Raw genomic sequence first — 27,350 nt, forward strand, 5'->3', positions numbered from 1 at the left:
AGCGGCGCTGGGTCTCAAAATATAAAGACATGGTCACATGCTTCAGATGGCCAATCACAAGTACTAATACATTAGTAGGCATGGCTGGGATGGCTTAAGGCACACCAGTTAAACGCTTGTTGATTGGCTGTTGAAAGCCCGCCATTAAAAGCGCGCCATTACATACAAACCCGGAAATAAAATGACCGAACACGGATTTTAAACCCGAACATACAGTAAAGTTTTTGGGTCCGTGTTCGGGTAACAAAAATCCAATTATTCGGTACGAACACGAATAATACAGTCCGTGTTCGCTCAACACTAGTGACAATGTCAAAGGTTACAGAATCCTAAATCCCAAAACAGACAAGGTTACCATTAGCAACAGCATAACGTTTGTTGAAGATTTCAGAGACAATGTAATGACTACAGAAGAAGAAAAAATAGAAGGGAAAACTGACATTGACCAGCCCATCTCTGTAACTTCTGAACAAACAGTTGAAGTGAGTGCAGACTCTACCAGCATGGATTTATGAAAAATCGTTCCTGCCAAACCAATCTATTAACCTTCTACGATGAAGTGAGCAGCCACCTAGATAAAGGTAAGCCTGTGGATGTGGTGTATCTGGACTTTGCAAAGGCCTTTGACACCGTTCCCCACAAACGATTACTGTACAAACTAAGGAAGGTAGGTATGGATCATAAGGTGAGTACCTGGATAGAGAACTGGCTCCAGGGGAGAGTACAGAGGGTGGTGATTAATGGGGAGTACTCGGATTGGGCGGGTGTGGAAAGTGGGGTCCCCCAGGGTTCTGTCCTGGGACCAATCCTGTTTAATTTGTTCATAAATGATCTAGAGGAGGGGATATCTAGTACAATCTCAGTATTTGCAGATGATACTAAACTAGGCATGCCAATATCTTCTATGCAGGATGTGGAAACCTTGCAAGCAGACCTGAACAAAATAACGGGGTGGGCAACTACATGGCAGATGAGGTTTAATGTTGATAAATGTAAAGTAATGCACTTGGGGGCCAGAAACCAGAAAGCAAGCTACTCACTAGGGGGGGGAACCTCTGGGTGAGTCTAGGATGGAAAAGGACTTGGGGGTACTGGTAGACAACAAGCTTGGCAGTGGCATGCAATGCCAAGCCGCCGCAAGCAAAGCCAACAGAATACTGGGATGTATAAAAAAGGGGATTCACTCCAGAAATAAAGAGATTATTCTCCCACTCTACAAGACTCTGGTCCGGCCACATCTGGAGTATGCTGTCCAGTTCTGGGCACCGGTCCTCAGGAAGGATGTGCTGGAATTGGAGAAAGTCCAGAGAAGGGCAACAAAAATAATTAGGGGAATGGAGGAAATCAGCTATGAGGAAAGACTACAAGCACTGAACCTTTTCTCTCTGGAGAAAAGACGATTGAGGGGGGATATGATATCAATGTACAAATACTGTACTGGTGACCCGAGCATAAGGAACAAACTATTCAGAGATAGGAGATACAATAAGACACGTGGCCACTCACTAAAACTTGAGGAAAGGCGGTTTAACCTTAAAGTGCGTAAGGGGTTCTTCACTGTAAGAACGGTAAGGATGTGGAATTCTCTTCCACAAGCAGTCGTATCAGCAGGGAGCATTGATAGTTTCAAAAGACTATTAGATGGACACCTTAAAGACCACAACATACAGGGGTATACAATGTACGGTTAAAGCAAACACACACACACATCATAGGTTGAACTGGATGGACTGATGTCTTTTTTCAACCTCACTAACTATGTAACTATGTAACTATGTAAGAAAACAAAGGTAAACCACCTGCACGTCTCTCATGCAAAGCAAGTTCTGCCAGTATCCATGAACCTGCAACCTGGGAAGAAATATCTCAGCTTTCAGAACAAGAAGCAAGTAAATGGATAAAGGCTGCTGATGAAGAGATAAAATCCATGCATGACACTAAAACATGGACACTTACAGAACTACCACCCGGAAGGAAAGCCATAGGCTGTAAATAGACTTTTAAAGTGAAATACAATGCAGATGGCACAATTGAGCGATACAAAGCAAGACTAGTAGCCAAGGGCTATTCTCAAAAATACGGAGAGGACTATGACGAGACATTTGCACCACTAGTCAAGCACACTACAATAAGGACTTTACTGACAGTAGCCGTCACAAGGAAAATGCAAGTGAAACATTTTGATGTCAAAACCGTGTTCCTACATGGTGAGCTAACAGAAGAAATTTACATGGAACAGCCGCCAGGGTTCTAAGATGAATAAAGGCCAGACCTAGTTTGCAAACTTTGCAGGAGTATATATGGTCTAAAGCAAGCAGCCAGAGCGTGGAATATAAAAATAAATGAAGTGCTTACACATCAAAACTTTCTGAGGAGTAAAGCGGACCCCTGCTTATACACAAAGAAATTGGCAGACAGATGGGTCTATATGCTTATTTATGTGATTTATCCTGATTTGCTTTGAGCAAGAAGGGGATGAAGCAGAAATCCTAGAAAAATTAAATCAGAACTTCAACACCAAAGATCTTGGCAACATAAAGAATTTCCTCGGCATCCAGATCGAGAGAGAGGAAGATGGCAGCTTTCTTCTGAACCAAAGACACAAAATACAAGAAATAATTGAAACATTTGGAATGGAAGACGCCAAACCAGTAAAGTCTCCTATGGAAACCAACTACCTAAAGAAGATCAATTACCAAGATATCCCATTACCTACTAATACTCAATACAGGAAGGCAATAGGCAAATTGCTGTATCTTACCACTGCTACAAGACCGGACATTGCAGCAAGTGTTGGAATCCTATGCAGAAAGGTTTCAATGCCAAGTCAAAAGGACTGGAATGCTGTAAAGCGAATCATTCGCTATCTTAAAGGGACTTTGCATTACAAGTTAAAGTTACCAGCGAGTGATGAAAGCACCTTAACAGGATATGTGGATGCTGACTGGGCAGGAGACACCAGCGACAGGAAATCTACCAGTGGATACTTATTTTTTCTGTCAGGAGATACCATCAGTTGGACTAGTAAAAAGCAACTCTCTGTTTCACTGTCGTCTACTGAAGCAGAATACGTTTCTGCAGCGCAGGCAAGCCAAGAAGTTATATGGCTGAGACAGCTATTAACAGATTTGGGTCAACCACAGTTGGGACCAACAGAAATCTATGAGGACAATCAAGGATGCCTTGCACTTGCGCGCATGGAAGGAGTTAATACAAGAACTAAGCACATTGACGTGAAGTTCCACTTTCTTAGGGATCTTCAAGAGCAAGGTCTTCTTGAGTTACTTTATTGCCCAACCAAGGATATGACAGCAGATATCCTTACAAAGCCTCTGACCGCTGAAAGACACTCAAGGCTTACAAAGAAGATGGGTTTAATAGACTAAGCCTTAGCTGTTGAGAAGGGTTGTTGGAGATACAACAACTTTAAAGCTTAGCCTATTACAGATTAACTGCAGTTCACAAATAGGACACTAGATGTCGCTAATGCTCAGTGATATGCTATGCATTTTCTATGATGTGTTGTAATATCCTGTACACTGTACTGAACTTGTTGGTTATCTCTTCCTGTCTGTGTTTTTCCTCACAATGAGAAAGTGATATCCTTTGCTATCTGTTGTTATGTTCCAATAAAGAAGCCAGTTCCTGTTTACTCCACAATGTCTGATCTGAATGGACTCCGCTGCACCCAGTGATCGCACTCTTCAACAGTCCCATGCCAGCCTGTCGAATGCATTCTCTGCATATAAGGATAGAAAAAAAGACAGGTTTTCTGTGTGAAGTCAGATAGTGGTGAATATTGATCGCTTTTATAGTGTTATCCCTCGCTTCTCTCCCTGGGATGAACCCCACTTGGTCGGGGGACAAGCGTGAAGGGATAAAGGGAAATAGTCTATTTGCTAAGATCTTCGCTTAGATTTTTAGATCTGTTGAGTCTGAAGTTAGATGGTTGGGAGTTATCCTTTCCTGGTTTGGGGATCACAGTGATGTGTGCTTCTAATAGGGAGGGGTTATTGTATTTGGATGAAGCAAGGGAGTTGAAGGCCCTGAGAAAAGGGTCCACCAGAACATTTGCGAAAGTTTTGTAATAAACCAAAGCTAGGCCATCAGGTCCTGGGCTTTTACCCAGTTTCATCTGTTTAATGACTGTGTTGAATTCATCAGGTGTAAGGGGTCCGTCAATGTCTCCAACCTGGTCCGGTGAGAGAGCAGGTAAGTAGTTGGTATTTAGAAAATCCTTAAACATTTGTTTTTTGTCTGGAGGATGTGTAATCTGATTGGAAGGGTTGTTTAGGTTATACAGCTTAGTATAATACTCAGCGAATTCATTTGCTATGTCTTAGTTTGCACTGAGCTTCTGACCTTGTGTTGAGGTTAGGGAATGGACTATGTGGGTACTTCTTTTGGCAGACATGGGAGTAAGTCACACATGTGCAAGTCACAAGCAAGTCTCAAGTCTTAACGTTCAAGTCTCAAGCAAGTCCCAAGTTACTGTGGCGAAAAGCAAGCAAGTCAAGTTGAGTCCCTGCTAGAAGTCAAGCAAGTCAAGTCAAGTCACTAGCCTGTGAGCCTATAGGGGGCGAGCCCGTGCCGCCGGAGGCACGCTCCCGCCCCCGCTCGTTCCCTAAGCAGTCCACGCGTGTGACCGGCGGAAACCCAATGTCCGCCGGTCACTCGCGATCTCCCCGTGGAGAGGGAGAAAGGCAGGCGGCTAATGTAAACAAAGCCGCCTGTCATTCTCCCCTATGTAAGAACAGAGATCATACGGTCCTGCTATGCAGGATCGTATTTCTCTGTTGTTACACAAACAGCCACATCCCTTCACAGTTAGAGGCACGCCCCTAGGGACACACTTAACCCCTCCTTCTCCAATAAAGTTAACCCCTTCCCTGCCAGTGTCATTTTTACAGTAACAGTGCATATTTTTAGCACTGATTACTGTAGTAATGTCACTGGTACTCCCAAAAGTGTCAAAAATGTCAGTCAAGGGTCCGATCTGTCCAGCGCAATGTTGCAGTCCCACAAAAAAAATCGCAGATCGCCGCCATTACTCGTTAAAAAAAAAATCTTTCCCTTAGTAAATGCAATAACTTTTGCGCAAACCAATCAAAATACACTTATTGCGATTTTTTTTTTACCAAACATATGTAGCAGAAAAAAAATTGGCCTAAAATGTTAAAAAATTTAGATTTTTACATTTTTTTGGGGGAATTCTAAATATTATAATATATTGTTATTTTTGCAAAATTGTCGCTCTTTTTTTGTTTATAGCGCATGATCGAAAAATTGCACAGGTGATCAAATACCACCAAAAGAAAGCTCTGTTTGTGGGAAAAAAAGGACGTCAATTTAATTTGGGTATAGCATCGCACGACCGCACAATTGTCTGTTAAAGTCACGCAGTGCCGAATCGCAAAATAGGGCCTGGTCAGGAAGGGGGTAAAATCTTCCGGGGCTTAAGTGGTTAAAAAAGTAAAGTCATTTCGAGTCATATGTCTCAAGTCAAAGTCAAGTCTAAAGTCATGAATACCAAGTCAAAGTCAAGTCGAGTCTTTTATTAATTTTAGTCAAGCAAGTCTCAAGTTCTCAAACTGGTGACTTAGGTCTGACTTAAGTCATGTGACTCAAGTCCCCCCCCTCTGTCTTTTGGAGGCTATAGCTCTGGCCAAATATTTGCTACTTTTGTTGCCGAATTCATAGAATAATTTTTGGGATAAGGTGAATCTTTTTCTACGTTTTTTGTTAAATTCGTTTCTCAACAAATGTCGCGTTTCTTCTAATTCAGAAACAGTGGATTGGGCTTTTGATTTCTTATGTAGGGTTTCTAGAGAGCTTATTTTTCCTAGTAAAGAGTTGATATATTTTTGATGAACTCTCTTTCATTGTGCTGATAGCTTGAGGAATAATCCTCTGAGGTTTCATTTGTTAGATTGTAATTGTGAACGAGGGGAGGAATCTGGGGTATCATTAAGGCTCCATGTACACGGGACGTTGTAAATGGCCGTTTAGGAGCAGTTGGGCGTTTTTTTTAGAAGCCCCTGAACCCATCTACATTTTATCTTATCTGTCCATGTACACAGGGTCGTTTACAGTCATTTACAGGCAGTTGAGTTCAGGGACGTTTTTTGGAACGCAATTATTTGCGTTCAAACGTGTGTTTCCCGGCGTTTGAAATGCAGAAACGCGGCCGAACATGACCAAACGTGACCGAACGTGATGAACATACGTTCAGCCACGTTATACATTTTTTTTCTTCCATTCAAAATCAATGGTTCCCTATGGGAGCCTATTGATTTGAATGGAAGTCGCACCGCAAGTCGGATCAGGATTGTGACGGAACCTCAGACCCACACTGTACTTGTGATCTTCCGTCAGTATACGGCTTCCTCGCAGTCATGAACATAGATATCAAATCCCAGCCGCTGTCATACAAAACTAGCCTGACACTTAGCTTGTATACTGGAAACAACTAACTCTTTTATTAAAACAAGTAGCAGACTTTTATACACTTGAGAAGCATGACAGTCACTACATGAACAATGACCTGAATATTTACATAAAGCATCACACAATGGTGAGATAACGAGGTACAGCTGACTCATAGCTAATCCCATCTAGACAAGGTTATCATTCACATGCTAATTAGCTCAGCGTACTTAAGTCAGCCTGGAAGCTCAGACTGCCGGCACCAAAGGTAAAACAAGATATAATATACATTATTATAGTGTAAATACTGAGAACCCACCGTAAACAATATGTGAGCAAATCAGCATAATTTACAATGTGTGGAAGACAGGTGTTTGAGCTGATGACATGCACCTGTCACAAGTCTGACCAACTGAAGCAATCCAAACCATTACTTATCTGTCTCTCAATTCCAGTGACGGTGAATACTGTCACAAGGATGATCCGACTTGCGGTGCGACTTGCGCTGTGAGAATCTTGAGGGGGAACTCCACGCCAAAAATGGAAAAAAAACTGCGTCGGGGTCCCCCCCCAGGTTCCAAACCAGGCCCTTCAGGTCCGGTATGGAATTTGAGGGTAGCCCCACGCCGAAAAAACGGCGTGGGGTCCCCCCCAAAATCCATACCAGACCCTTATCCGAGCATGCAGCCCGGTAGGGCAGGAAGGAGAGGGGACGAGTGAGCGGCCCCACCCCCCCTGGACCACACCAGGCCACATGCCCTCAACATTGGGGGGTGTTGGTGGTTTGGGGCAGGGGGCGCTCTGCACCCCCCCACCCCCCCACCTCAAAGCACCTTGCCCCCATGTTGATGAGGACAAGGGCCCTGGCCGGTGGTTGTGGGGGTCTGGGGGCAGGGGGCTCATCGGAATCTGGAAGCCCCCTTTAACAAGGGGGCCCCCAGATCCCGGACCACCTCCCTATGTGAATAGGGTACACTGTACCCCTACCCATTCACCCCATAAAAGGCAGTGTAGGTAAATAATGACAGGAGACGTTTTGGAAAGTTTATTAAAAATCTTCATCCGGACTTCTCCGCTCTGGTTTTCTCCCTCTCTGGTCTTCTGCTCTTTTGCTGTCTGCTTTTCTGCTGTCCAATCTTCTGCTCTTTTGCCTCCTCTGGTCTTCTTCTTCCTCCGGTCCTCCTCCGACGCTGTCTCCGGTGATTATGCCGGTCTCCGTTCTCTGCAGCTTGTTATATAGCCATTAGGGGCGTGGCCTCTCGATTACGTCATCGAGAGGCCCCGCCCCCTCATGTCACAGATGACGCCCCTAATGGCTATATAACAAGCTGCAGAGACCGGAGACCGGCATAATCACCAGGGACAGCGTCGGAGGAGGACCGGAGGAAGAAGAAGACCAGAGGAGGCAAAAGAGCAGAAGATTGGACAGCAGAAGAGCGGACAGCAAAAGAGAAGAAGACAAGAAGACCGGAGAGGGAGAAGACCAGAGCGGAGAAGTCCGGATGAAGATTTTTAATAAACTTTCCAAAACGCCTCCTGTCATTATTTACCTACACTGCCTTTTATGGGGTGAATGGGTAGGGATACAGTGTACCCCATACCCATTCACATAGGGAGAGGGTCCGGGATCTGGGGGGCCCCCTTGTTAAAGGGGGCTTCCAGATTACGATGAGCCCCCTGCCCGCACACCCCCACAACCAACGGCCAGGGTTGTAGGGATGAGGCCCTTGTCCTCAGCAACATGGGGGCAAGGTGCTTTAAGGTGGGGGGTGCAGAGCGCCCCCTGCCCCAAAGCACCAACACCCCCCCATGTTGAGGGCATGTGGCCTGGTATGGTCCAGGGGGGGGTAGGGCCGCTCGCTCGTCCCCTCCCCCTTCCTGCCCTACCGGGCTGCGTGCTCGGATAAGGGTCTGGTATGGATTTTGGGGGGGGGGGGGCCCACGCCGTTTTTTCCCATTTTTTGCGTGGAGTTCCCCCTCAAGATTCTCACAGCGCAAGTCGCGCCGCAAATCGGATCATCCTGATCCGACTTGCGGTGCGACTTCCATTCAAATCAATAGGCTCCCATAGGGAACCATTGATTTTGAATGGAGGCAGAAAAAACGCTGCTAAAAGCAACGTGGCCAAACGTGCAATAACGCAAATGGAAAAAGCTACTGAAAGCAAGTTTAACAGCTGCTTTTTCCCGGTGTCAGTACTAGCTTTGCAGCACGTTTTTTCTAACGTCCCGTGTACATGGAGCCTAAGTTGGAAAAATTCTAAGATTTGGGTGGAGATTTTTTCTGTATTCTTAGGATCAGCTAAAAGAGTGGGATCTAGTTTCCAAGTTTTAGTGAATTGATTAGTGTTCGGGAGAGTCAATTTTAGTGTAATTGGGTGATGGTCCAATATAAACATGGGTTCGATGGAAGTGTTGTCAGTTAAAGGGGATATCTTTTTGGGAAATGAAGAAATAGTCTATCCTGGAATACCTATTGTGAGGGGCTGAAAAAAAAAGTATAATCTTTGGTGTTGGGGTGTGTGATTTGCCATGTGTCATGTAAGGTGAGCTCTTGCAATTGTAGCTTGATTCTACGTAAAGCCGCGAATTGTAAGGAGGCTGTTCCCGTGGAGGTGTCCTCAAGCGGGTTAAGGGCCACATTGAAGTCACCCCCCAAGACCACCACCCCCTCTTGGAAGGTGGCAAGGGAAGCAGACGGGTCCCTAAAAAAGGAGACCTGAGCTTTATTTGGGCTGTAAATGTTGGCGATTGTTATGGGAGTTTGCCAGACAAGTCCTTTAACTAAAACGTATCTACCCTCTGGATCAACCTCTTCTTCTCCTCAGTTCCTTCCTCCAGTGCTGTTGCCTGCTTTCTGGAGAGAAATGTCGGCTGCCTGTGGCTGAGATGTTTTCTCTGCCTCCTCACAGACACAGCTTCCTGGCCGAGTGGGGAGCAGAGCTGAGCGCCATAAGCAGGGGAAGGCAATAAGCAGGCTGCAGGCAAGAATCCTATGCAGAGCGGGCACTGAATTGACATGTGCCCGAAACAGAAGAAGTAGTCCCTCCCACACCTACCAGCACATTATTGCAGAGGGGCCTAGAAAAAGGAAAAACACTAGTTAAGTAAGTAGGAGAGGGGATGCTGTTAATTCAGAAAGGCTTTTTTTTTTAATTTTTTATTCTGCACTGTGTTTTTGATTTTAGATTGCCCGGGTCCCCCTGAAGAGCTGAGGACTCCGGGCCCGGTACAACAGGGCCAGTTCAGTTGTACTAGCTTATCAGCGGCCCTGTGTGTGTGTGTATGTATATGTATATATATATATATATATATATACAAACCTGATGTTTAATAATCTTTGATCACTTGAATTAATTTTCCCATTATGGGTGTGAGTGGGGCCTCATGTCCAAGTTTTGCCTTAGGCCTCACAAAGCCTAGAGCTGCCTCTGTTTACCTGTCGAGGGATCCAGCAATGTCGGTACCCCAGCTGGTTCTTTGGGTGCAGGCGCCAGGATCTTAGGAGGTAAGGGAAACCAGCAGTGAAATCTTTAGGCTTCACAGCCAGTTTCCTCCTGCACATGCGTGAGTCGCGCTGCACTTTGTGAATGGTCCCGCAGTCTTCTGGGACCTAGGTGTGTCTCAGGATGCTGTGGGGGAAGGAGAAGGGGTCCAACCTCCCTGTAGATTGCTGTAGTGATCTGACCCAGACGTGGGAGAGGGTACCTGGTCCCCACGCCCCCCAGAAAAATGTGGCAGCGGAGGGAGGGTGCAAACAAGCGGAGCTTCCTTTTTTGGGTGGAGCTTCACTTTAAATACTATATAAGAAGGTGTAAATAGAATTACTCTTATGACAAATGAATAAGTCTATAACACTAGCAGCGCTATATTCTGCTTATCAGAAGAAATGCATATAAAGGAATCAAACTGATAAAACAGCATTCATGAAAAGCAACCACTTGCAAGCATATGCAAAAAGTCCCAACTGAGAAATAATCACAGTCCAGTCTGGATATATATCTTATAGGAGGGAGGGTGTGAAGGATTTCTAAATTTCCCCATAAACCTCCACCAGCAAAGCCGTGCTCCCCGTCAGAATGGACACTCACCAGACCGCTGACACAGACCCGCCTGTAAGTCTCAGAAAGATCCTCTTTACATGGACATCATATCTGCTGCACTGTGGCTCCAGAGTTTAAATCCAGCCTCCATATACAATCCAATCACAAACACCATATCATGGAACATTTGCTGTCCCTTATTTCTATTAGTGAGCTGTAACCTTGTATGGAGCAGATTGTAGATCAGAGGGTGACAATGTGATCCAATGACAGAACTGGACTCTCCTGCGCCTCGCGCTCCTCCACGCGCAGCTCTTTCTCCCCTCATCCCATCCGTTGGAACCACAGTGCAGCAGATATGATGTCCATGTAAAGAGGATCTTTCTGAGACTTACAGGCGGGTCTGTGTCAGCAGTCTGGTGAGTGTCCATTCTGACGGGGAGCACGGCTTTGCTGGTGGAGGTTTATGGGGAAATTTAGAAATCCTTCACACCTTCCTCCTATAAGATATATATCCAGACTGGACTGTGATTATTTCTCAGTTGGGACTTTTTGCATATTCTTGCAAGTGGTTGCTTTTCATGAATGCTGTTTTATCAGTTTGATTCCTTTATATGCATTTCTTCTGATAAGCAGAATATAGCGCTGCTAGTGTTATAGACTTATTCATTTGTCATAAGAGTGATTCTATTTACACCTTCTTATATTGTTTTGTTGTATAGCAGCAGCTGTGACCGTCCTTTGAGGTTGTTTTAACATTTTAATCATAATATCTTTATTAGCGCTGGGTGAGTAAGAATTGTAGTCTTTGCGGGGATTGTTCTTGCTCCATTTTATTACTTTAAAAACTATGTTGGATAATGATAAAACCAGCTTAGTAACCTAAACCTAAGTCTGCAAAAATACACCAGGAGCAAAACTAATACTAAAAACTGCACAGTTAACACTTATAATATGAAGAAAAATTCAACATTTACTGCTTGTAAGTGCAGGTAACCTATGCGAACAGCCTTAATAGTATATTAAGAAGAATTTAGAAATAACTTACTTTGCTTCAGGGAAAGAGAGATGATAGCTGTTCAGTAGGTTACTGTGTCTGAAATGTGAAAGTGAAAGAATTCTCCTCATATCTACTCCACCCTGATAAAATAATTCAAAAGCTTATTTCTGTATTACACATGTTTTCCTGTTTTTGAAGTCTGTGATGGAAACTCCTTGCAGAGTTATGGTGCTTGAGCTTGAACTCCGAATTTTAAATGATCAGTTCTTAACCAGCACCAACCATTGTAAGTAAATAGATTATCATTTCACTTTCTGTGGCAAATGGCCATCTTTCAATGCCTTTTTTTGTGTTCATGCGCCATTAACCGTACATGAGCGCCGTCACTGTGGTTACACTGTCACTGGACAATGCATATCACAGAAAAAATGTACAGAAACAATAAAAATGTCTTTGTACCACATGGTTATTATGATCAATCACAGCAATCACAACTGTACACAATGCCTATATTCACAATTGTCAATGGCAAGTGCTAAGCACAGGCAGAAAGCACAGAGCCAATGAGAGTGGCTTCATACCTTGCAGGGCCGATCCTGGGCGGGTTCTTAGGGTGCAGTGCGCCCAGGCGCCACATGATTGGGGGGCGCACTATCCTCTCCTGCAAGTCTCTCACTGCAGCCTTGGAACCAGTGCCACTATCCTTTGTAGTCCCGCCTCACAGAGGAGCAGTGAGGAACATCATAAACGATCCTTGTGAGGTGAGCTGAGGGGAGGGGCAGCAGAGCTGAGGGGAGGGGCGGCAGTGGGGGAGGAAGAAGAGACAGAGGGAGATGCCGAGTGTCTGGCGGTGGTGGGGGGGTTTAAAAAGGCATGACAATGACAGATCATCAGGTGAGATGGGAGGTCTAAACCCTGATCGGATCGCTGAGTGTAGTGTAGCAGCTGCCTGTCCTTACAATCTTCCTCTCAGTCTGTTACTGCAAGCAGGCTGGGGGCTGCTCAGAGACACCAGAGAGTTCCAGTCCAGCCCCTTTTTCCCATGCGGAGCTGTGGAGGAAGAAACAGTCTCATGGCATGTTTGTGAGTGTGACCCGGCCATCTCATGTGCAATGTCAGTGATTAAATCACGATCCCACAGTCTGCTGAAGTTTTAGTGTGGGCTGGCATTGCTGATTTATCAGTGTTGCTGGTGGTTGTGCCAGAGCGATCAGTGACAGGAACTGATGACATCCTCTGAGCTGTGTATCTGTCATGTGTGATCACAAAGTTGGGGTGTCCTGTGTGTGTGAGTTGTTGGCTGCTGTCAGTGTTTTATCTTCCCCCACTGCCTGAGAAATTCACTGCAGTCAAGCCATCAGACAGTTCCAAATTAGTGGTCATGCTATCAGACAAGTTTTTTTTGTGTTGGAAATTGTAGACGGAAACATTATTTGACACAATGCACAGCAGATTGTAACCTACAAAATAATTATTACACAAATGTGTCATACACACCCCCCTCTACCATATCCTACAATACGGTGGGATTTTACTGTGGAAATTTAAAGATACAGACACCCAAATATTACCCCTTAGGCTACAAACTGAGATTTTTTTCAAAAATGTTAAATGGGAGAAAAATAAAATCTCCCATTGGACCAATACGTTTACAATGCAGATGTGTCATACACACCCCCCTCTACCATATCTTACAATATGGTGGGATTTTACTGTGGAAATTTAAAGATACAGACACCCAAATATTACCCCTTAGGCTACAAATTGACATTTTCGCAATACTTCAAAATGGATCAGACATGAAATCTCCCATTGGACCAATACGTTTACAATGCAGATGTGTCATACACACCCCCCTCTACCATATCTTACAATACGGTGGGATTTTACTGTGGAGATTTAAAGATACAGAGCCCCAAATATCACCCCTTAGGCTACAAACTGCCATTTTCGCAATATTTCAAAATGGATCAGACATGAAATCTCCCATTGGACCAATACGTTTACAATGCAGATGTGTCATACACACCCCCCTCTACCATATCTTACAATACGGTGGGATTTTACTGTGGAAATTTAAAGATGCATACACCCAAATATCAATCCATTGACTACAAACTGACATTTTCGCAATACTTCAAAATGGATCAGACATAAAATCTCCCATTGGACCAATACGTTTACAATGCAGATGTGTCATACACACCCCCCTCTACCATATATTACAATACGGTGGGATTTTACTGTGGAAATTTAAAGATACAGAGCACCAAATATTACCCCTTAGGCTCCTTAGGCTACAAATTGACATTTTTGCAATACTTCAAAATGGATCAGACATGAAATCTCACATTGGACCAATACGTTTACAATGCAGATGTGTCATACACACCCCCCTCTACCATATCTTACAATACGGTGGGATTTTACTGTTGAAATTTAAAGATACAGACACCCAAATATCACCCCTTAGGCTACAAACTGCCATTTTCGCAATATTTCAAAATGGATCAGACATGAAATCTCCCATTGGACCAATACGTTTACAATGCAGATGTGTCATACACACCCCCCTCTACCATATCTTACAATACGGTGGGATTTTACTGTGGAAATTTAAAGATACAGAGCCCCAAGTATTACCCCTTAGGCTACAAACTGTAACGCTCCTGCGTTTCTTATATGGTGTGGATTTTCAGCTGCAGAAATAGTTCCACGTCAGTAGTCATGTAAGAGATATGCTGAGATACCATTCCCAACCTCAATGACTCATCATGTGTGGAAGGTCTTATTTCAGCCAGTAAATACACACAATTAGCAAGCTGGTTCCTAGAGTGACTTTATGTATGTGGTAACACAATGATGAAGGTTGAGGGATAGGTTGAGTGGAGGTGGTAGGTGATAGACACTTGAAGGTGAGACAGTAGCAGATGGATGCAGGAAGGTTTAGCAATGTTGTATGGTAGCAGATGACAGAATAGCAGGTGGACATACAAAAGAGATCAACCCAGTGCAGAAAAGTAGCAGTAGTCTCAAGAGCTAGCAATCTAGTTATGCAGATGTGATAAACAGTCTTTACTATGCAGAGCTAGATAGTGTAAGCTTAGTATAAGTTTATAGAGAATTCCCCTGCGGGGTACTTAGCACTATTAGCGATACAGCCGAAGGGTGGTTCAGGAGAGGCGGATGATCCAGTAGCGGGATACAGGGATCAGCGCAGCGAGGTTCCGTCAGCGAGGTAAGCTTGCAAGCATGGACGCTTCAAGCAAGGTTAGCATCCAGGTAAGGGTGTTTGAACGAACACATGTGAGTGAGAACCGGCGATTTAAATAGCCATCTAGTCCGGCGCTGGGTGATGACAGCTCCAGTCTTAAAGGTGTATGCGCACCTTTCCAAAAGTAAATGGTGGGGCGCATACACTTGTGGAAAGTGTAATTTAGGGTACCAAAGGTACCGGAACATTACAATACCCCCCCCTTAAGGCCTGCTCCTGAAGGCCTCTGGAGCTGGTTTGTCTGGGTATCTCGCATGAAAATTGCGGATTAATCTAGGGGCATGTATGTCAGAGGTGTTTAGCCAGGTGTCGTCTTGGGGCCCATAGTTCTTCCATCTAACCAAGTACTGAAGACTTCTTCTGTAGATACGAGAATCCAGAATCTCTTTTATCTCGTATTCTTCTCCAACTTCAACTTGTACAGGAGGGGGAGGTGGAATATTAGGCCTTATTCCTTGGTCCGGAACATGGGGTTTCAGTAGCGACACATGGAAAATGGGATGGATTTTTAGGTTCATTGGCAATGTAAGCTGCACTGCAGCTTTTCCAATAAGTTTCTTGATTGGGAAAGGTCCCAAGAACAGAGGTCCAAGCTTTTTGCTAGGGATCTTCAGTCTCAAGTTTTTTGTTGAGAGCCAAACGAGGTCCCCGATAGTATACTGTGGAGAAGGTCTTCTACGAAGATCATAGTACTTCTTTTGTTGACTGTGAGCGTGTGCAATGGTAGTATTTAGTAAACCCAGAGAATCCTTTATTTGGGTAAGATAGTCTGAGGCTACTGGGTTATTTGAAGGAAGGATGCGTGGAGGGAGAATAGAGGGATGGAACCCATAGTTCCAGTAGAACGGACTCTGCTTGGTCGTACTGTGGGTTGCGTTGTTGTAGGCAAATTCTGCCAGGGGGAGAAGATCCAACCAATCATCCTGTTGGTAAGAAGTGTAACAACGTAAATACTGCTCGATGCATTGGTTGACTCTTTCAGTCTGTCCGTTGGTCTGCGGATGGTAAGGAGAAGTGAGCTTCCGCTCAATCCGTAGTATGTGACATAGTTCTTGCCAGAATTTAGAAATAAATTGGGATCCACGGTCAGACAGAAGAGTTTTTGGGATACCATGTAATCTGAAGACATGTTTCATCAGGAGTTCTGCCGTTTGTTTGGACGAAGGTAGTCTGCGAATAGCAATGAAATGTGCCATCTTTGTCAGATGGTCCACTGACACCAAGATGGTATTAAATCCTTTGGAAGGAGGCAATTCTACGATGAAGTCCAATGACAAAACCTCCCATGGAGTTTGGGGTATTGGTAGACTGCATAGTAGACCGGATGGTCTCGTAGTGTCAATTTTGGACCTGGCACAGACATTGCATGAAGAGACGAATTTTTGTATAGATGTTTTCATGTCAGGCCACCAGAATTGCCGAAAAATCAAATTGAAAGTCTTTGTCATACCCATATGTCCTGCCATAGGCACATCATGCGATAATTCCAAGATCTTGGTGCGTAGGGTAGGTGGTATGTAAAGTTTGTCGTTGTAGTAGAGGAAGCCTTCTGCATCAGTATTTAGTTGTGGTGGGGGTGAATCCAAACTTATACCATGCAGAACCTCTTCCTTCAAGGAACGGACAACTCCAATAATGCGTTTGTGAGGTATTATAGGAACGGAAGGAATTTCAAAGTAGTTTTCTTCAGTTAGTCGTGATAGTGCATCCGCCTTTTTGTTCTTATCTGCAGGTGTGTAGGTCACTAGGAAGTTAAACCTTAGAAAGAATAGTGACCATCGTACCTGTCGATGCGAGAGAGTTTTGCTAGTCTGAAGATATTGGAGGTTTTTATGGTCCGTGTATATAATTATTGGTAATTGGGTGCCTTCGAGTAAATGTCGCCAATTCTCCAGAGCCAATTTTATAGCAAGCAGTTCCTTTTCACCCACGGGGTAATTTATCTCGGGACTGCTCAGGGATTTAGAAAAAAAAGCGACTGGATGAAGTGGTGAAGTGTGGGTAGGTCGTTGTGAGAGTATTGCTCCTACTGCCATGTTTGACGCATCTACCTCCAGAATGTATTGGAGGGATGGGTCTGGATGGCGTAATATGGGAGCGGAAGTAAACCTTGTCTTTAACAAGTGGAAAGCCTTATTTGCTTCTTCTGACCATTTAAATGGTATTTTTATGCTAGTGAGCTGTGTGAGGGGTCTCACAATAGCAGAAAAGTTTTTTATGAACTTCCTGTAGAAATTTGAAAATCCCAGGAATCGCTGTAGCGCCTTGCATGTAGTTGGTGTAGGCCAATTCTGAATGCAGGATATTTTACACATGTCCATCTCGATTCCTGTTTTGGATATGATGTAGCCTAGTAAGAGTACCTCATCTTTATGGAACAAGCATTTCTTCAGCTTCACATAAAGATTATGTGCAAGCAATCTCGATAATACAAGTCTTACATGTCTTATGTGTTCAGACAGGGTCCGTGAATATATAAGTATATCGTCCAGATATACCACAACACAGACATCTAGTAAGTCTTTAAAAATATTGTTTATAAATCGTTGGAAAACTGCAGGGGCATTGCATAGGCCGAATGGCATCACAAGATATTCGAACAATCCGTATCTAGTTCTGAATGCAGTCTTCCACTCGTGTCCATCACGGATTCGAATGAGATTGTATGCTCCTTTCAGGTCTAATTTTGAAAAATAGGTAGCTCCACGCACCTGCTCAATGAGCTCAGGGATAAGCGGTAGAGGATAGCGATCTTTTATTGTGATAGCATTCAATTTCCTGTAGTCGATGATAGGTCTGAGACTTGAATCTTTATTGCGAACAAAAAAGAGTCCTGCTGCTGTGGAAGAAGTGGAAGGTCTAATAAAACCTTTTTCCAAGTTCTCATCCAAATAGGTTTTGAGATGGGCAAGTTCATCCTGTGAAAGAGGATAAACATGACCGAACGGCAATTTGCTATTTGGGAGTAGATCAATGCTACAATCATAGTCTCGATGAGGAGGTAATGCTTGAGCATTTTTCTCAAGAAAAACCTCAGAAAGATCCTGATAACATAGTGGTGCAATCTCATCTGTCACCACAGACAGAATCTTCTCGGAAAACGGGAGGTTACACGTTTCCTCGCAATAACAAGAAGGGAAGGTCAAGGACCTTTTTTTCCAATCTATGGTTGGTTGGTGTGTGTGTAACCAGGGAAGTCCCAACACAATGGGAAAGTGGGGTGAAGGTATTAAATCGATGGTAGAAGTCTCCCTATGAGACTCGTTAATAGTGACTAGAAGTGCTTGTGTCTGATCGGTGATCGGACCAGAGGATAACGGAACACCGGTAATAAGACTTACTGAGACAGGTTTGAGTTTTGAAATAATAGGAATTTTATTTAAAGCAGCAAAACATATATCCATATAATTTCCACAAGATCCTGTGTCAATCATGGCCTTAGTAGTAATCCTGTTCTGGTCCCACTGTAATGTCAAAAAAACAGAAATGTAGGGGTTAGTGAATGAAGTTGTCAATCCTCCTAGAGAGACATGTGAACACTCACCCTTCTTTTTGTTGACTAGGGGACAGACGTTTATCTTGTGATCCGGGGATGCACAGTACAAGCAGAGATTTTCATTTCGTCTTTTGGCTTTTTCCAGAGTTGATAGCGGTGGGCGTATGGTTCCTACCTCCATAGGAACGGGGTCAACGGCCGGAATCCGAGAGGAAACGGATAATGGCATTCCCATCTTTTCAGCCTTTCTTTCTCGTAGTCTTCTATCTATGGTAATACTGAGTTGTATTAATGCATCCAGGGTTTTTGGCAGATCCGCTCGGGCGAGCTCGTCCTTAACGGCTTCTGATAGGCCAAGCCTAAATTGGGTTTTCAGAGATGCATCATTCCATTCTGAATCAAGGGTCCATCTCTTGAACTCTGCGACAAAGTCTTCTACAGGCCTCCTTCCTTGTTTCAAGGATCTTAACTGAAGATCAGCAGTACTCTGCCTATTGGGGTCATCATATAGGCTAGTGAGCTCTGCCAGGAACAAGGCATAGGAGTTGAGAAGCTGGTCGTTTTTCTCAAAAAGAGAATCTGCCCAGGCTCGAGGATCGCTTGATAGGTAAGAAATAATAGTACAAACCTTAATGTGATCAGTAAGGTAGGTACGAGGTTTTAGCAAAAAAAAGTAACTCACATGCGTTTTTAAATTCGCGAAATTTTTTGCGATCGCCTGTAAATACCAAAGGGGGATTTATCTTGGGTTCAGGGGACTGAGCAGAGGTAAGTTGTGTCAGTCTAATTAACTGCTGCGACAGAGCCTGATTGTCTTCTTTTAATTCAGCAAGTGCGTGTATTAACGCAGATACTTGCTGTTTTAATTGTGTCACCTGAGTGGTTATTTCTGCTGAATCCATTTTTGGGTTCGTTCAATCTGTAACGCTCCTGCGTTTCTTATATGGTGTGGATTTTCAGCTGCAGAAATAGTTCCACGTCAGTAGTCATGTAAGAGATATGCTGAGATACCATTCCCAACCTCAATGACTCATCATGTGTGGAAGGTCTTATTTCAGCCAGTAAATACACACAATTAGCAAGCTGGTTCCTAGAGTGACTTTATGTATGTGGTAACACAATGATGAAGGTTGAGGGATAGGTTGAGTGGAGGTGGTAGGTGATAGACACTTGAAGGTGAGACAGTAGCAGATGGATGCAGGAAGGTTTAGCAATGTTGTATGGTAGCAGATGACAGAATAGCAGGTGGACATACAAAAGAGATCAACCCAGTGCAGAAAAGTAGCAGTAGTCTCAAGAGCTAGCAATCTAGTTATGCAGATGTGATAAACAGTCTTTACTATGCAGAGCTAGATAGTGTAAGCTTAGTATAAGTTTATAGAGAATTCCCCTGCGGGGTACTTAGCACTATTAGCGATACAGCCGAAGGGTGGTTCAGGAGAGGCGGATGATCCAGTAGCGGGATACAGGGATCAGCGCAGCGAGGTTCCGTCAGAGAGGTAAGCTTGCAAGCATGGAAGCTTCAAGCAAGGTTAGCATCCAGGTAAGGGTGTTTGAACGAACACATGTGAGTGAGAACCGGCGATTTAAATAGCCATCTAGTCCGGCGCTGGGTGATGACAGCTCCAGTCTTAAAGGTGTATGCGCACCTTTCCAAAAGTAAATGGTGGGGCGCATACACTTGTGGAAAGTGTAATTTAGGGTACCAAAGGTACCGGAACATTACACAAACTCACATTTTCGCAATACTTCAAAATGGATCAGACATGAAATCTCCCATTGGACCAATACGTTTACAATGCAGATGTGTCATACACACCCCCTCTACCATATCTTACAATATGGTGGGATTTTACTGTGGAAATTTAAAGATACAGAGCCCCAAATATTACCCCTTAGGCTACAAATTGACATTTTCGCAATACTTCAAAATGGATCAGAAATTAAATCTCCCATTGAAGATATGGTAGAGGAGGGTGTGTATGACACATCTGCATTGTAAATGTATTGGTCCAATGGGAGATTTCCTTTCTGATCCATTTTGAAGTATTGCGAAAATGTCAATTTGTAGCCTAAGGGGTAATATTTGGGGCTCTGTATCTTTAAATTTCCACAGTAAAATCCCACCATATTGTAAGATATGGTAGAGGGGGGTGTGTATGACACATCTGCATTGTAAACGTATTGGTCCAATGGGAGATTTCATTTCTGATCGATTTTGAAGTATTGCGAAAATGTCAATTTGTAGCCTAAGGGGTAATATTTGGGGCTCTGTATCTTTAAATTTCCACAGTAAAATCACACCATATTGTAAGATATGGTAGAGGGGGGTGTGTATGACACATCTGCATTGTAAACGTATTGGTCCAATGGGAGATTTTATGTCTGATCCATTTTGAATTATTGCGAAAATGTCAGTTTGTAGTCAATGGATTGATATTTGGGTGTCTGTATCTTTAAATTTCCACAGTAAAATCCCACCATATTGTATGATATGGTAGAGGGGGGTGTGTATGACACATCTGCATTGTAAACGTATTGGTCCAATGGGAGATTTCATGTCTGATCCATTTTGAAGTATTGCGAAAATGTCAATTTGTAGCCTAAGGGGTGATATTTGGTCGTCTGTATCTTTAAATTTCCACAGTAAAATCCCACCATATTGTAAGATATGGTAGAGGGGGGTGTGTATGACACATCTGCATTGTAAACGTATTGGTCCAATGGGAGATTTCATGTCTGATCTATTTTGAAGTATTGCGAAAATCTCAGTTTGTAGCCTAAGGGGTAATATTTGGGGCTCTGTATCTTTAAATTTCCACAGTAAAATCCCACCGTATTGTAAGATATGGTAGAGGGGGGTGTGTATGACACATCTGCATTGTAAACGTATTGGTCCAATGGGAGATTTCATGTGTGATCCATTTTGAAGTATTGCGAAAATCTCAGTTTGTAGCCTAAGGGGTAATATTTGGGGCTCTGTATCTTTAAATTTCCACAGTAAAATCCCACCGTTTTGTAAGATATGGTAGAGGGGGGTGTGTATGACACATTTGTGTAATTATTATTTTGTAGGTTACAATCTGCTGTGCATTGTGTCAAATAATGTTTCCGTCTACAATTTCAAACACAAAAAAAAACTTGTCTGATAGCATGACCACTAATTTGGAACTGTCTGATGGCTTGACTGCAGTAGAAATTCAAGCATGGTCAGAGTGTGAATCCTCCCCCTCCCCCACTGCAATGGTCACCCTGTCAGCCACAGATAAAGTTTGTGACACTGATTAGCAGAGCCTGGGAGGGAGGCAGACTTTACCAGGGGACATATCTCAGTCCCACACTGACAGATGAATTAAAGTGCCTGCCTGTGTATGGGCTGATAGTGTGATCACTGGGTTTGATAAGTTACAGTCAGACCATGTAGTGTACACTACACATACACTTCCAAAACATGATGGTGATGTCACATTACCATTATGGAAGTGTATGTGTACTAATAATGCGCATTGTGCCGCACATTCACGAGCATATGGGGGGGGGCGTCAATTTTTATTTTGCCTAGGGCGCCAAAAATCCTTGCACCGGCCCTGGAGAGGAGGAGCCGTACAGAGGAAGCAGCGGCTTTGCTCTCTACTGCAGCCGCCTGCTTTCTCTGTACGGCTCCTCCTCTCACAGGCGGAGTGCATTTGATATCACTCCATCTGTGAGCCGGGACTATGGAGGCGCCGTTCTCACAGTGACAGCCGCACCCCCGCTGAGATATCGCACAAGAGCCCAGCACCACCGAGCCCAGCACCGCCCAGCACCACCAAGCCCAGCACCATCGAGCCCAGCACCACCAAGCACCAGCACCACAGAGCCCAGCACTACTGAGCCCAGTACCACAGAGCCCAGCACTACAGAGTCAGCCCTACAGAGCCCAGCATACCACAGAGCCCAGCATACCACAGAGCCCAGCATACCACAGAGCCCAGCACCACCGAGCCCAGCACCACAGAGCCCAGCACCACAGAGCCCAGCACCACAGAGCCCAGCATACCACAGAGCCCAGCGCCACCGAGCCCAGCGCCACAGAGCCCAGCACCACCGAGCCCAGCACTACAGAGTCAGCCCCACAGAGCTCAACACCACAGAGCCCAGAATACCACAGAGCCCGGCACTACAGAGCCCAGCATCACCAGCACCACAGAGCCCAACAACACAGAGCCCAGCATACCACAGAGACTGGCACCACAGAGCCCAGCATACCACAGAGCCCGGCACTACAGAGCCCAGCATCACCAGCACCACAGAGCCCAACACCACAGAGCCCAGCATACCACAGAGACTGGCACCACAGAGCCCAGCATACCACAGAGACTGGCTGTTAAATATTTATTCCAAATTCATAATTCGGCACTTATTGTTATTATATTATATTCACAGCAAGCTTGCAAAATATATGTGATTTTATGATTAATCATAGTATTAAATATGTGTGAATGACCTTGATCCGGTGATTAACAATGAGATTCTTCATCTGAGCTGAGGTAGTAAAATGTCAGATAATTCTGGAGTATGTAGCTAGTTGGAAGATGACATATAAGGTATCTGTGGGATAGTATGTCATGGAAGTCAAGAATAGGATCCATGTGTATACTAGGAATATACATATATTAGTTTAAATAATGTTAGTTAAGGACTAAAGTAATCCCAGTCATAATTAATCGTATTTGTATGTATTTACTTAAAGTTATACAAGTCGTATAAGTCGGTTATATGTGTTACTTTTGTAAGATAAATGATGGTTATATGGTTTACATGACATCAGCCACATTAGACGTACAAGAATAGAGTGTTACATGTGGGCTTGTCAATCAAAGTAGTTCAAGACTAATCAGCTTTTTGGTCATATACATATTAGGAATTATGACTTTATGGGCTCAGTACCTCCTCTTGTATAGAATAACTGACGTTAGCAGAAGTTATGATGCCATACAAGGCTTGGAGTATTGGAAGTTCATGACGTCTACATGTAAGATAAATTGCCACGCGATTCGGACCTCAGACTAGAACAGACAGACACACAGACTAGCGAAGATCATACACATTACTTCTGCTCTACACAAATCTATTCATAGACTTTTTTTACAACCTAAGCAGGTGTTTTGCTCTCTGAAACCTAGCAACGTCATTTCCTGCTTCTAAACTAGACATTTGACACTGAAGTAGGACACTGAGGATCACACATGTCTATATTGCCATGAATTCAGGCTGAACACATTTTTCCATGAATTATTGTTTTTATTCCTCATATTTTTACCTACACTGAACTGAACTGTTATACCTTTTACATTGTATTGTTGATGCCAAGTGTGTTTGAATAAAATCACACTTTGTTTTTGAATCAGTCTGGCTATCAATGCTAATCGTCCAGAAACGCCTAAAGAGATTAGAATATTAGAGATATTCTATATTTGACAATGGCATCACAGCCCAGCATACCACAGAGACCGGCACACCACAGAGGAGCCAGGACTCAGGACAGGCAGCCAAGAATCAGGACCAGCAGCCAGACCCCAGGACCAGCAGCCAAGAATCAGGACCAGAAGCCAGCCCCAATGCCCCAGCAGCCAGACCCCGGGACCAGCAGGCCAGCCCCAGCAGCCAGACCTTAGGACCAGCAGCAAAGCCCCAGAAGCCAGGACCCAGTCCAAGAAGCCAGGCCCCAGGAGGACCAGCAGCCAGCCCCAGTACCCATTATTTAAGGTAAGTGAAGTCTTCTAGTCTTGGGCCTGGGCATCAAAGTGCTATAAATTAATATAATATTGTTTATTTTTCTATTGTTCAGTGACACTCTAATGTAGTCTTTCATGGGGGCTGGAGGGGATTCTTTCTATCAGAGACTCTCCAATAGGCACAGAGAGGGCCTCTGTAAGATAAACCCCCCTCCAGGTCCCATTAGGCTCTGTTGTAGTCTCTAATGGGGCCTGGTGGGGGGTCTTTCTAACATAGACTTTAAAATGCACACAGAGATTACCTCTGTTCGAGAGACCCCCCTCCAGGTCCCATGATACAACCCCATTGTAGTCTCTAATGGGGCCTGGTGGAGGCTCTTTCTAACAGACTCTCTAACAGAGAGTTCCTTGGAGAGACCCCCTCCAGGTCCCATTAGGAAAGGGGAGGGGTTAGTAAGATGACCACGCCCACACAGGGGCGCCATAAATATTTCTGCACCCAGGCGTCTGTTACCCTAGGATCGGCCCTGATACCTTGTGCTGCCGTGACTCATTGCACTGATCACACTGGCTTTGATGAGCAAACAGCTCTCCCTTCCCATACCTTCCAACTTTAGAACTTGAGAATGAGACACTTTAGAGAGAAGTTGACCTGCGGCGTGGCAAAAAGTGGGTGTGGATAAATTACACTCATTATTGAGTGTGGCTTAAAGTGATTGTAAAGTCTTGTTTTTTTTTAAAAAACAAAAAAAAACAAAACATGTTATACTTACCTCCTCTGTACAGTGGTTTTGCACAGAGCAGCCTGGATCCTCCTCTTCTCAGGTGCATCTTCTGTGCCCCTGGCCCCTTCCTCCTGTTGAGTGCCCCCAAAGCAAGCAGCTTGCTATGGGGGTACCCAAGCCAAGCTGCAGCTCTGTGTGTCCATTCAGACATGGAGCTGTCATTTGGCCCTGTAGCGAAGTAGCAGTATGATCCACGATATCTCCACTGGTAGTCAGGCACAGCATACAATAATCCTGGTAGCGTATAATATTCCCAACCCTCCAATAACCAGACGACACATGGCTTGGAGGTCAAAACTAGACTGCCTTGTTTATTGAAAAACACAGGGATCTACACTCAGCCAAAACCCCTCCCTCTTCGAGACATTCCACACACAAAGCTGAACATCCCATATAACCTTACTCTGCCAGACAGAAACAATAGGACAATAGAAGGCAGGTATTTAACAATAACAAACCCCCACCCATCTCCTGAGGGACACTGCTCAGACATATGATAGTCCCAAGTGAAAGAGTTCTCATTCTCTCCAAATAAACCACACTCCAAACACTTGGTTCTTAAAGGTATACACATGCAATAAACATAATGCATATACGAAGGACAATATACAGTGGCTGTGTTTGCCACAATGCTCCCCAGAACCAAGCCGGCATACACAGTCTGATCCATAACGGATCGGCTTGGGGATGTCCGGGGAGTACTCACAGATCATTTTTCCAGTTCAGTTTGTCGCGATAACCCCTCAGCATGGCCATTCTGTTTTCCGGGGCGGTAGTGAATGGTAAAGTCATAAGGTTGTAACACCAAACTCCAGTGCAACAACCGGGCTCAATACTGTTCTTAATCCAAACATGGAAGCGTCTGGACCTCAGAAGGCCATTAGGTCTCCGGGATATTGGCCGGGGCTCTGAACTGGCAGGATCGCTGAGGGCAACTGGCCTAGATCGTTCCCCAGTAAGATGTCGGTGGGGAGCTCCCGTATCAACCCCACATCAATCAGACCTGACCCGGCACCCCAATTCAAGTGGACCCTCGCAGTGGGTAGTCGGTGTACTGCTCCCCCTGCCATCCGTACCACTGCTGAGCCTCCAGCATCTGGAACCAGGTGTCGCTTGACCAAGGTGAGAGTGGCTCCCGTGTCTCGGAGACCTTGAGCGGGCATTCCATTTAACTGGACCGATTGTAGATGATGCTGTTGGTTCTCCGTAGCGGCTTGCACCGGGTTAGCTTCATGAAGGGTACCCCATTGCTCTTTGGTGTGTTTGAACCTGGGTACGACTGGGGAAACCTCTGTGGGATAGTAGGGGACCGTTGTCCATGCTGAAGGGGGTGACCCTGGTCGGATCCACGCAGCTTGGTTCCTGCTCTGGGTACAGTCTCGTCGATAGTGCCCAAACTGCTTGCACCTGTGGCACTGTACCCCACTGCGGGACGGGTATCTGGGTGTCTGGTGTTTGGAGGAGTTTCGCCCCGTCTGTGGTAGTAGTGGTCCTGTGGTGCGAGCCTGCTGCCGGGTAACAACCGAATAAGCTTCGTGGATGGTAGATTGGGGAACAAAATCTGAAGTCAGCTCCCTCAGGTCATTGCCCAAAATAACGTCTGCGGGTAAATCCTGCATCATGCCCACCTCCACATTCCCTGACCCAGCTCCCCAATTCAGGTGTACTTTCGCAGTGGGAACTTTGAAAATGGCTCCCCCTGCTACTCGCACAGCTACAGAATCCCCAGTGAGTTGTCTGGATGCAATAAGGTGATTCCGGACCAACGTGATGGTAGCCCCAGAGTCACGTAACCCTTCTAGTTGTCTCCCCTCCATGTGCACAGCTTGTCGGTGGTTTTGTCGATTGTCCGATGCCGCTTGGATGGGGTTAACCTCGTGTAGGGTGCCCAGGGGTTCCTCCATTTGGATTGCTGTGGAGGGCTGTAATGCAGGGGCTGCTTGGTAACAGTGTACAGCGGCTCGAGGTGCTGGTGTGTAGCCCTGATTCGGCCAGGGCTGACGAGGCCGATTCCGGGGACAGTCTTTCTGTATGTGCCCCATTTGGTTGCAGAGATGGCACCGGGTATGGGCTCGTGGTTGGTACCTGGGGTTATGACTGTTACCTCCTCTTGAACGTGGGTGTGCTGGTTCGGTGACGGCTGGTCGGTGATAGGGTTGCTGGGCAACTACCCTAGGCGGTGGTCGTTGTTCCCGTCTAGTGTCTTGGTGCTCATCTGCTAATTTAGCAGCCTCTGGAAGGGTGCAAGGTTTACGGTCCCTTACCCAGAGCTGCATTTCTTGAGGTAGTCTCCGGAAAAACTGCTCCAACAATAATAATTGCAAAACATCCTCTCGTGAAGTGGCTTGTGCTGCATCTAACCATCCGGTGGCCGCCCCGTGCAAACGATGGGCAAACTCAGTGTGGGAATCTTGGCCCTGCTTTTTAAGATCCCGGAATTGGAGTCGGTATGCCTCGGAGGTGATGGCATATCTGGTCAAAATCGCCTGCTTAAATTTCTGGTAGTCCCGGATGTCGGCATTAGGGACTGCCCGATACGCATCGGCCGCCCGGCCAGAAAATTTCCCAGCCAATATCTGTACCTGATCCTCTGGGTCAATGTTATGTAAC

The 27,350-nt window shown here is 44.9% G+C and overlaps 1 protein-coding gene across 2 annotated transcripts in view; it reads right to left on the minus strand.

Moving 5' to 3' along the window:
• Positions 1–27,350, minus strand: part of LOC309548982 (apolipoprotein L4-like) — a 646,785-nt gene that overhangs the window by 71,536 nt on the left and 547,899 nt on the right. The window contains exon 1 of one of the 2 annotated variants that reach the window (XM_082248917.1): positions 11,517–11,589. The exons of the other annotated variant lie outside the window; for it this stretch is intronic. The gene's annotated coding sequence lies outside the window, so the exon portion shown is untranslated. Of the gene's footprint in view, positions 1–11,516; positions 11,590–27,350 lie in introns of those variants that run through there. 2 annotated transcript variants of the gene reach the window in all.

This window comes from Pelophylax lessonae (assembly GCF_965119305.1).
Source record: "Pelophylax lessonae genome assembly, chromosome: 3".
NCBI classification, from domain to species: domain Eukaryota; kingdom Metazoa; phylum Chordata; class Amphibia; order Anura; family Ranidae; genus Pelophylax; species Pelophylax lessonae.